Raw genomic sequence first — 12,643 nt, 5'->3', positions numbered from 1 at the left:
TACAAACATTTGCGTTACATCAGGTTTGTCGCCTGTCACGTCTACCACCTACTGGCAAATTATTGGAAGTCATCGTTACATTACCAGCGTTCCTATTTCTTTTGATGCCTCGCAGCGACCGCCCTAAGGCATAGATAACGTCCTCTTTACTGTTTGTAATGGATGTTGCCAGTAATTCTTTAATTTTGACAAAGAGATCAAAATCACAGAGACTGTTATGGATGAGCATGGCGATGTTCCAGCATCAGCGCAAGAGATCCATGATAGCGTTAGCGGTATGATACCGGACATTATCTGGCTGGTTATAGAGGATAAGAGGGTTCGCCACCAACACATATTGTGACTTTCTCGTGAGTGTTAGACGACCGCCCTAAGACATAGATAACGTCCTCTTTACTGTTTGTAATGGATGTTTGTTGCCAGTAATTCTTTAATTTTGACAAAGCGATCAAAATCACAGAGACTGTTATGGATGAGCATGGCGGTGTTCCAGCATCAGCGCAAGAGATCCATGATAGCGTTAGCAGTATGATACCGGACATTATTTGGATGGTTATAGAGGATAAGAGGGTTCACCACCAACACATATTGTGACTTTCTCGTGAGTGTTAGGCGACCGCCCTAAGACATAGATAACGTTCTCTTTACTCTTTGTAATGGATGTTGCCATTAATTCTTTAATTTCGACAAAGAGATCAAAATCACAGAGACTGTTATGGATGAGCATGGCGGTGTTCCAGCATCAGCGCAAGAGATCCATGATAGCGTTAGCAGTATGATACCGGACATTATTTAGATGGTTATAGAGGATAAGAGGGTTCGCCACCAACACATATTGTGACTTTCTCGTGAGTGTTAGACGACCGCCCTAAGACATAGATAACGTCCTCTTTACTGTTTGTAATGGATGTTTGTTGCCAGTAATTCTTTAATTTTGACAAAGCGATCAAAATCACAGAGACTGTTATGGATGAGCATGGCGGTGTTCCAGCATCAGCGCAAGAGATCCATGATAGCGTTAGCAGTATGATACCGGACATTATTTGGATGGTTATAGAGGATAAGAGGGTTCACCACCAACACATATTGTGACTTTCTCGTGAGTGTTAGGCGACCGCCCTAAGACATAGATAACGTTCTCTTTACTCTTTGTAATGGATGTTGCCATTAATTCTTTAATTTTGACAAAGAGATCAAAATCACAGAGACTGTTATGGATGAGCATGGCGGTGTTCCAGCATCAGCGCAAGAGATCCATGATAGCGTTAGCAGTATGATACCGGACATTATTTAGATGGTTATAGAGGATAAGAGGGTTCACCACGAACACATATTGTGACTTTCTCGTGAGTGTTAGGCGACCGCCCTAAGACATAGATAACGTCCTCTTTACTCTTTGTAATGGATGTTGCCATTAATTCTTTAATTTCGACAAAGAGATCAAAATCACAGAGACTGTTATGGATGAGCATGGCGGTGTTCCAGCATCAGCGCAAGAGATCCATGATAGCGTTAGCAGTATGATACCGGACATTATCTGGCTTATAGAGGATAAGAGGGTTCACCACCAACACATATTGTGACTTTTTCGTGAGTGTTAGACGCTAGTAGAAGATCCCAGTATTCTCCACGGCAGTGCGCGGTACCATTAACGCGAGCACTGTCATGGATCTCCTACGATGGGAACGACAGGAGGTACTAGAATACCTGCCATACCAATCCTTCTATCAGGGGGTATTAGCCAAACTCCCTAATGTAAGTCCGTGAGACAGTGATTTGTTCTCCAAAACGAAAGAACCACTCTGAGGGTTCCATTGCAAAGTTACAGATTATCTGTGCTGTAAGTTGGTTGCTGCAGCACGCATCAACAGAAGTGGGTATGCGGGAGATCAGAAGAAGCACGGAAGATCAGCAGAAGTGGATGTGCGGATGGTGTATCGTATTTTCCAATAATTTGGCAAAACGTGGTATCTAATCTAATCTAAGAAAATAAGCCGTACCGCCAAAATTGGCACAACCGGCAATTTAAAAGAAACAAACTGAAAGATAACTGGATAAACACTACAACAGAATAAGGACTACTTATCCAAAAACTCATCCTCTGCTGGAGATGTGTCGGCGCCGCCAACGGGTCATCTCGACCTTCATTCAGAATAGAAACCACCTATTTCTTAACATAAAATGACTAAATTGAACTCAAGACAACTGCTAACCTAAACAACAATTATAAAATACAAATATTGCCTAGCTTAACGAACAATAAGCATTTACAGTTTTCAGTAAATTATACATTGTATGTATACAAATTACATTATAATTTATGCAATTCAACTCAAAAATTTAAGCAATTAAACAAAAGGATCGAAATATACATAATTATTCAAATTGGTAATAATTTTTATAAGTCCTAATTTAGCTTTATTATGGCTATATAGATATTTTTCATTATTTATAGATATATTTCGAAAATATTCTCCTCTAATTTCCTTCGTTAAGGCACAGTCCCAAATGTAATGTCCATTAGATGCTCCAGATGCATCCTGACCACATCGGCAATGAATATCTTTCCCATGAAACCTTTTTATATATTCTGGAAATTGGCCATGTCCTGTTATCAATTGATTTAGCAATCTATTGTAACTTAATCTTTGCTCTTTGACAACAGGAAATATTTTATAAACCTTTCGTCCAGTTTTGTCATAATGCCATCTTTGTTGCCATGTGTGGAGAATCTTGTCATGTAGTACACTCTTAATATAATTAAGAGATAAAGGAACCGTGATATCAATATCTGTATTATAGCATGCTTCCTTAGCAGCAGAATCTGCTGCTTCATTTCCATGAATATTCGAATGTCCTTTTATCCAATTTATATGTAATTTCATTTTTGAATTAATATTGTGAATATAATTTCTGACTTTATCTACTTTTGCAGATAAACATTTTCTAGAATTAAGAGCTCTAAGGATGCTCTGGGAATCTGTGAACACCGAAATCTCCCTATTTGTAATATATTTCTCATTTTCTTCCTCATTAGTCCATCTTATGGCGTTTTCAAAGGCAATAAGTTCTGCATCAAAAATAGTTGAATTATTATTCAATCTTAATTTAGATTTATATACAAATTTATTATTTGCAAAAGCAACAAATGCTGCTCCAACATTTTTATCAATCAAAAGGTGGTATGCATAGCGGGCGAATATATTGAGGAATTGTGATTGTTTACATCTAAAGTAAAAAAGTCAATTGAGAACTATCGATGTGTATTTATTCATCTGTTATAGGTTAAAAAGGCATTCTCGAAAAATCTTCAAGCTAAAAATTAGTGTTTTCTTCGGACTATTTGTCAAACAATATAAGTAATGCACTATACATCATTTCCAAAACCTGCAGAAACTAAATAGTTTGGGAGAGTACTCTGAGAAGAGAAAAAGGACTGCTTTGGAATATACCATAAAACACTATGAAATAAATTCACAGAGCAGACTACGCGAGAAAAAGTGTGAGTTTTGTTTGAAATACATTAAAAAAAGGAGAAGAAACCCTTAGACTTGGGGACTTTTACATTTCTCACTCAATATTTAGTTTGGCAGCGTAGCAACACAAAGACGTTGCAATATGATTACAATGTGCAGTGTTCCTGCTCATCAATTTTTGCTTTCCAAAAAAGAGAAGTTTACAAAAAATTATGCTGTTACTGCTTTTAGTTAAGCGTTACTGCGTTTGCCTGTCGCGTAAACTCGTTAAAATCGATGAATAAAAATTTTGAAGTAAGAAAAAAGTAGTTTCCCATTTATCAAATGTGTCAAATATTATTAAAGTTAATACTTAATTATTTAATTAAGCACCATATTGTACTTAATGCTAATACTAAATATTCTTCGAATTTAGTCATTCAATACGGCAATAATATATTATAAAGATTTGTGCGTTTTTCCTTATGAATAACTCTCATTATATAGATACCTTTTAATAACTTTTTAAGTCATTTAAGGAGCATTAAAATCGCTAATTTACGTTACGATGCTGGATGTGGTTTTTGTGTATGACTCAATCTGAAATTAATTACAATCCATTCTTCCGAATAAGCTCTCGCTTAATAAGTTAAAAGGGTCGCAGAAAGGTAAAATATACAATACATTTCATACTCGTGCGAGCGAGGTGTGCATAATAATAATTCTGTTTCTAAATATAAGATTTCTGTAACTAGAAACAGTATATTTATACAGTAAGACTCCGCTTAACGCTGTTTCGTTTAGCGCTGTTTCGCTTTAGCGCTCTTTTATTTCAACCCGGGGATTCCACGAAATCGCTCGCAGCATACGGGGATTCCCCGGAATATTATGCAGCGATAGGTTTTAAATACATATCCGAAAGAGTGTACTTGTATTTCTTGTTTGGTGCGGTATTGTACAGACATATTTTGAAGGGGTAAATGTGGAAGATGTCGAAGAAATAATTCAAGAAGCAGCGGCTAGTCTTTCTAATGATGAGCTCAAGGAATTAACTGAACAAGAAGAAAACAAAAATGTTGACAGCAGTGATTCAGAAGAAGAGCAAAAAGAACTTTCGATGGCGTTTGTAAAAAGGAGTTTGTCTACCATAACTGAAATAATGGATCAATTCATTGAAAATGATCCGAATTTTGACAGGAGCTCAAAAGTAAGGCGTGGTGTTAGAGATGCTCTATCCGTTTATGAAGAACTTTTAAGAGAACAACGCAAAAGAAAAAGGCAAACAACATTAGATGCTTTTGTCACAAAAAGGCAGAACACTGAAAACGCGGAAGGCTAACTAAATATGACTGACTTAGAATTTTATTTGTTTTTTTTTAAGAATATTCGTTTTGTTATTTATATTTTGTTTTTATTTTTGCAAGAAATAATAATGTGGTATTAATTTGGGCTTTAAGAAATAAATGTTTAGTTTTATTTTTATTAAAAAAACATACTTTTTAAATTTAATACCTAACCAATTTCCATGCCATCTTCCCCTAACCCCAATATTTACATGTAAAGATAGCCTCGTTTAGCGCTGTTTGGCATTACGCTCTACTTTGATGGAACGTATCCCCCGCGTTAAGCGGGGTCTTACTGTACTACGATCTTGAATCTAGTCATCCACCCATTTACGAGAGCGAGAAGGTGAAGGTCAAAAGCTGGCCTGTGATACTGCAAACAATGGGTGTTTCTAATGAATGTGGCGGCTCTCCATAATGATGGCAGACGACGCGTGCGAAACGTGCGACCCATACAGCACACCCACCAGGTAAATGCCATTCAGAAGACAATTGGCAAACACAACGACGGAGAAATGAAAGGAGAAAAAGAAAATAAAGCTTCATTCCTTACACCGCGACAGGGATTAGTGCTGTGCGGGGTAAACCGCCAACTTTTATTGTACCTGGGAATTTGTCTTAAGGATTTGGTTGTCTTTTAATGAGGTCCTGACGCAACAATTCTGATCTTGAGTGTAAAATGGATTCTGCGTCACGCGATTCTGCTGTCGTATTAGAATGTCTATAAAACGAACATTGTGCGTCGACTGTTCGTGATTTGATCACTGTGGAATAATTTATAGAATACAGTAAGACCCCGCTTAACGCGGGGGATACGTTCCATCAAAGTAGAGCGTAAAGCGAAACAGCGCTAAACGAGGCTATCTTTACATGTAAATATTGGGGTTAGGGAAAGATGGCTAGGAAATTGGTTAGGTATTAAATTTAAAAAGTATGTTTTTTTAATAAAAATAAAACCAAACATTTATTTCTTAAAGCCCAAATTAATACCACATTATTATTTCTTGCAAAAATAAAAACAAAATATAAATAACAAAACGAATATTCTTAAAAAAAAAACAAATAAAATTCTAAGTCAGTCATATTTAGTTAGCCTTCCGCGTTTTCAGTGTTCTGCCTTTTTGTGACAAAAGCATCTAATGTTGTTTGCCTTTTTCTTTTGCGTTGTTCTCTTAAAAGTTCTTCATAAACGGATAGAGCATCTCTAACACCATGCCTTACTTTTGAACTCCTGTCAAAATTCGGATCATTTTCAATGAATTGATCCATTATTTCATTTATGGTAGACAAACTCCTTTTTACAAACGCCATCGAAAGTTCTTTTTGCTCTTCTTCTGAATCACTGCTGTCAACATTTTTGTTTTCTTCTTATTCAGTTAATTCCTTGAGCTCATCATTAGAAAGACTAGCCGCTGCTTCTTGAATTATTTCTTCGACATCTTCCACATTTACCCCTTCAAAATATGTCTGTACAATACCGCACCAAACAAGAAATACAAGTACACTCTTTCGGATATGTATTTGAAACCTATCGCTGCATAATATTTCGGGGAATCCCCGTATGTTGCGAGCGATTTCGTGGAATCCCCGGGTTGAAATAAAAGAGCGCTAAACCGAAACAGCGCTAAACGAAACAGCGTTAAGCGGCGTCTTACTGTACTGTATTTAAAGTTCCTTACTATGGAATGTATTTGTAAGTCCAACTCAGGTCAAGTGCATTTCAAGGAAAATGATGAAAGGCATGTCTAATGTCTTCTTGTCCCGTGCTTTTGGAGCAGTCTTAAATGCAGAATAGATATGACAACACAGGTATGGCAACTTTGATGGACTGTATATTTTGTTATTTTCGAAAAAGTCATTGCCTTATCAGATTCGCAATCACTTTTCATCACTACCCAAAACAGCACGTTGTTATAGAATAAGCATAAAAAATACTTGTAGTTACCCTCAAAATATGTAAATATTTTAAGTAAAATCATTAGTTAAATGTTCTGTCAAAAATGGTAATAAATAATACAAATACATTTTTTACAAAAAAAGTAAAAAGTGGTTGTATCCTGTTAACAAGGATAGTATCCTATTAAAGACAAATTTTGATTGTGTTAAATGCATGCATCACAAAAATATTACGTGAAATATGCGATAAAAGATTGTCGTTTCGAATTAAAAAACCCGTTTATTATACAGAAAATTTAACGTGTGTTATAAAGTTTAAATATACCTAAGTTAGTACAGTTTCTGATCTGACGGTTTTTTTACACTGTTTCATAAAGTATTTATTTACATAATTGAAGCAACAGTCTTTTGCCAATTGCACTCAGATTTTACCTTAAATTTACGACTATACGCATCTTTGAAAATACTGTTGTACACGAGGAAGTTAGAATAGATGGAGAAAGCCTGATATCACAAAAGCTAAGGAAATGTCAGCAACATAACGTCAGGACTTAACATGGCCGCCATGTAGCGTATGGGTAAGACTATGAAACATATTTGTTAAATAAAATTACATTGAATTTGGAAGCAAATATCAATGTTCGCAGGCTCAGAAAAGTGTCTTTAGGCCTCTTTTTGCGGAAAATACCGTTGAACCTTCTAACGATCTTCCAGTTTTTACCATGTAATACATTTGTGTTATAGTTACCATTTACACATTTGCGTGTACCTAGATTTTATTAAGTTCGAAGGAGTTATTTTCAATCCTTGTGATTTTTCTATGTACTAAGCAGAAACTCTTTAAAATTCAATCCTAAAATTAGAACGGAAGACTTATAACTGTTCAATCATGAATAGCTAACATGTAAACAACGCCGATTAGAATGTAAAGTTTCCTTGGAGTTTAAGTAGAAATTGATTAATTAATGCACCCCCCCCCCAAATACAGAGGTAAAAATATTACTTATTTCTTTTTATGCTCATGAATCATTACGCTTTTTACTTCCTTGTACGAAGTAAAAAGGAAGTATTGTAATCGCGAAAAGTTTCAGGCAGCATACTTCAACGAAAATATCTATTTTGACCGCTATCGAATGCAATTTAACGATGTTTCTGCGTGATATCTGTAGGTAAGGACAGAATAAAATACTCTTTTCCTTCAAAAAAATTATAAAACTGCTTTAAAATTAATTCTGAAGAGAATTTTTCGTGGCATCTGTACGAACGTACGTATCTCACATAACTCAAAAAAACGAGTAGCCTCAGAACGTTGCAATTTTGTATATAGGACTGCTATAACATGTAGATGTGCAGCCCGTATTTTGGTTGCAATCGGCCGCACCAAAAGTATATAAATATATTTATATATATATCCACTCTGTTACCCGGCTCAGTGATCTCAGTTTCTTTACTCTTATACGTTTGTAAATTGTACAATTTTTGCTTTAAAAATGATTGTATTATGTTGTTTTTATCTTCCGGTTAAGGTTTTTATGCCTTTAGTAAATCTGTATGCAATATTTTGAGAATTATAAACAATTTAAAAGTTGCCGCTAAGCCTTTTTTATATGGCGGCCATTGATGTTTACATTTGAAACAGAGACTAGTGGATTTGTTGCCAATCTAGAGAAACTTAGCTTCGCAACAACAAAGATAACGCATTCATTTATTATTGCCAATTAAATCATGCTTAATTCTTTCTGGAATTTTTTCCAAGAAATAAGTGTTTGAGATTTACTTCGTAATTTTTAATATAGATATTTTGAGTTTTTATGCATTTTTGACTTCTCGCGAAGTGAGAACTGAATTAATTAAATGAGAAATACTCAATCGTCTGTGAAAAACTATTTCGTTTTTGTTTTGCTTGCTTAATTTCTTTTATACATCATTCTAGCTTTATTATAGTATTTGAATAGAACATGTGGCAACGATTAGATAATTCTATTCTTTAAATGATATAAATTTTGTGCATTATGGGTTATAATATGAACGAAATATATAAGTTAACTGTTATATAATTATTGGATTATATAACAGTTAACTTAGTTTCCGTTATATAATTATTATATAAGTTAACTGTCATATAATTATTAATACTGTTAAGTGAATCTAGCGCCAGAGTGTCGCTATGGTAAACAAATACTAGAGTGAATTTTAAAGAATGCATTTATTCTATTGTGGTTTATGCGCTGTCGGCGAAGTAGATTTAATTCAATCTAATAAGTTTAAACGAAATGCAAGAAAAAATGCGTATAATTTAATATTCCGTACAAGGAAGTCCTGTGGTGTACAGATCAGATTTTTTAATATTTTTTTCAGTCAGAATATGCATGCGATCATCATTACGCCGTGATTTGTAGGTACTTTATTTTTTAGCACGATATTTGTGCGACGTTATTTTAAAACATCGCCGTTTAAACGGCGAGGTTTTTGCGACGCTTTATTTTCTGCTACGATAATTTCTTACATATTGTATTAGAACTGCAATGTTTTCTTTGCGCTTTATTTTCGCTCACGCTATTTTGTACGACACATGCCACCCAGACGGTATAGTGGTTAGATGAACCTGGATTCCGATACCGAAGGACTTGGGTTCGAATCCCGGAGAAGGCACGGCTGTAAATGTCCGTCCCTTCATAGGAGCAATTGTGGCCCACTATTAGGTGCCTCCATAATAAAGAGACCACCACAACTGGCCTTAGTATAGATTAATGGACTCTGTTACAAAATTGTAACTGTTCACAATCTGCCATTGGGGGAAAAATATGTACGACACATTTTCCCCTTGCGATATTTTGTACGACATATGCCGCCCAGACGGTATAGTGGTTAGGAAAACCTGACTGCGATGCCGAAGGACCTGAGAAGGCATGGTTGTAACTGTCCGTCCCTTCATAGGAGCAACTGTGGCCCACCTATTAAGTGCCTCCGTAATAAAGACACCACCACAACTGGCCTTAGTATAGATTAATGGATTCTGTTACAAAATTCTAACTGTTCACAATCTGCTGTTGGGGGGAAAAATGTACGACACATTTTCCCCTTGCGATATTTTGTCCGACACATGCCGCGCAGACGGTATAGTGGTTAGGAAAACCTGACTGCGATACCGAAGGGCCTGGGTTCGAATCCCGGAGAAGGCACGGCTGTAAATGTCCGCCCCTTCATAGGAGCAATTGTGGACCACCTATTAGGTGCCTCCATAATAAAGAGACCACCACAACTGGCCTCAGTATAGATTAATGGACTCTGTTAAAAAATTGTAACTGTTCGTAATCTGCCATTGGGGGGGGGATGTACGACACATTTTCCCCTTGCGATATTTTCTCCGGAACGAATTTGTCGCGATATTTTCACCCGTAACTTTCTTTAAGGGGACTCATACACCTTAAAACCCATAAGATGTTCGAATAGGTGACTGTTGCAAGAATTGGGATAACTTATTTATTTTAAAAGCAATTACTACCAACTTTTTACAGCTGACTACATAATATAGCTGCTTTCTGAAATAGTCATCAGAAAGTTTGTGTCGCCACAAATATTTTTATAATATAATCCGTTTTGTGACAACATTTTTCGTCATGTTTCCAACTTGCGCGCACAGTTTAAAACATTCTGTTTCATAATTTAATTCCATTTTTAATATATTGCTTTTATAACATTTAGAAACTACGGTGAACCTAAAATTCTAAAAATTTCATGTTAAATTTTTATTTTATTTTGAGTTAAGTTTATAAAATGTATTTTATTAAAAAAATGTTTAATGTTTTCGTCCATAAAATTTTTCAATATTAAAATATTCATCAGATTGTTGGTTCAGTCAGAAAGTAGTGCCCATATAAAGAATTCCATCAAATTTCAAGTATGTACCATTAGCCATTTTAAAAATATCATGCGCGCAAGGTGGAAACATGGCGAAATATTTTGTCACAAAGAGGATTAAATTACAAAAATATTTGTGGCAACACAAACTTTCTGATTACTAGTTTCCAAAGTAGCAATATTATGTAGTCAGATGTAAATAGTTGGAAGTAATTGCTTTTAAAATAAATAAAATATCCCAATTCTTGCAACAGTCATATATTCGAAGATCATAAGGGGTTTAAGGTGTACGAGTCCCCTTAAGCATTGTCTTAGTAATGGGTTTCAATTGAAAGCAGTTACATGTCTACAGAATTGTGTTTAGGAAACGCGTAAAACGCGCTTTAAAAAAAAAAATAAAGTCAGACTATACTTTATAATCTTATCATAAGATGACATTCTATTGCAAAATGTTTTTTACGAAGTAAAATAAAAACAGGAAACTATGGCCATGTTGCCCTTTTCTAGATTTCGCCATTTTATTCTTTCTCAGTTTGGAACAACCTAACGCACTGTTGAAGTAAACCTCAAATGAGTTTACGGAGGCGCTTTTAAATAATTGCAGAGCAATTACAGGAAGAAAGCAACAAAGGTTATGCCCAGATGACAAGTAGTGATAGGGCCATGTTCAGATTGCGACATTTTCGGTCCTCCATTGTCTTGTAGCCGTTCTAACTACAGCTCCCGTATGTAACCTTGAATTGTTCAACGATATTCTAATTTCCTCCATGTCACACGCTATATGCAATCTGAGCCTCCATTCAGGGAATTATTTATTTATTTTGTTTTGTTTAAACACGCAACAAAATTGTTTTAATACTCTTTCTTAATTTGATGGAAAAGAAATTGTGTGCATTTTAATTAAATGTACGCAATACAGCATTTAATTCTTTCGTAGCCACCGGTATTTGTATAAGAATAACCAGTAATTTCTGTTGTTATCTTTGGATCTCTCCGCACCTTTAAAACTCTAACAGACACGAATTCACACATCGATAAATATAACGATATTATAATGACGAATTGAGCGGCTGAGCGGAAAAATCACTAAACACTGTTAGTTCGGCTCCAGGTTCGAATCCAGCGAACGGGCTGGCTGCATGGGCGCTTTCGTGATTTTCTCTATGTGTAATGCGTATACGAGCCAGTTTCCCTTAAAAAGTCCTCTACGAAGGCATCCCTTCTCTTAGGCAGATAGCCCTCGAGGTTTTGCCATAATCACATAAACTTAAAACTTAATAATGACGAACTGTTCAAAATTAAATCAATGCTAGTCGTAACTTAAAACAAGCTGAAAATTAGTTTGCTTTCAGTGCAGATTGTTTCCGAATTTTATTTCCCTCTCACTTTTGAAGACTTTTCTATTTCCTCTTCATAAAATGCATAACCGAAAATTATCATTGAAGAAGGGGAAAATAAAATTGCGACATTAGGAATTAACGAATCATTGCCAACACGTAGTATCTTTTATGTATCTTTAAGCTGTAGCAGTTTATCATTTTATTTGTTGTTTGAAGATCTGCTTATATGGAACTGGTCTACCTCATTTATTAGCACATTGGTTATTTATATATTTACAATGTCTTTACCTCCCAAAAAGGAAAAGAACAAAATCATATTTCAGTTGATGACAGAGCTCCTCTCAAGAAAACGTAATTTTGACAATTCATTAAATCAACTTAATCTACAAATTTTTCTTTTCCTTTAGAAAAGTACTGTTAGACATATTACTCATGTTTAGGAAAAAAAAATAATAATTAATAAGCGAAAAACCATTTCGGCCCAGACAAAGTAATTTACTGATCTGTTTCAGGTAATTTTACTTTAAATTTATGATTTATTATTTAACGGAAAATATTAGCTACATATAATAAAATTTCGATGACTATTACTTTAGAAAGAAATATATTCTTCACTCTTATATATGTGAGAATATTTTTATTTCGTATTATAATCATTTATAGAGTAAATCGCTCTTTAAAATCTGAATATAATTTTCGATTTAAAAATGTAGTATCAATATATATGCTACTATGTGTTTCGGTAATA

General features: G+C 35.0%; 1 protein-coding gene across 1 annotated transcript in view; it reads left to right on the top strand.

Moving 5' to 3' along the window:
* The window catches only part of LOC118195752 (uncharacterized), a 127,700-nt gene that overhangs the window by 100,729 nt on the left and 14,328 nt on the right, over window positions 1-12,643 (top strand). The gene's annotated exons all lie outside the window — the stretch shown is intronic.

The sequence above is a fragment of the Stegodyphus dumicola genome, chromosome 7, assembly GCF_044657685.1.
Source record: "Stegodyphus dumicola isolate Sdum_Otavi_A_Nest chromosome 7, ASM4465768v1".
Lineage (NCBI taxonomy): Eukaryota > Metazoa > Arthropoda > Arachnida > Araneae > Eresidae > Stegodyphus > Stegodyphus dumicola.
This window is presented reverse-complemented; position numbering and strand designations above follow the sequence as displayed.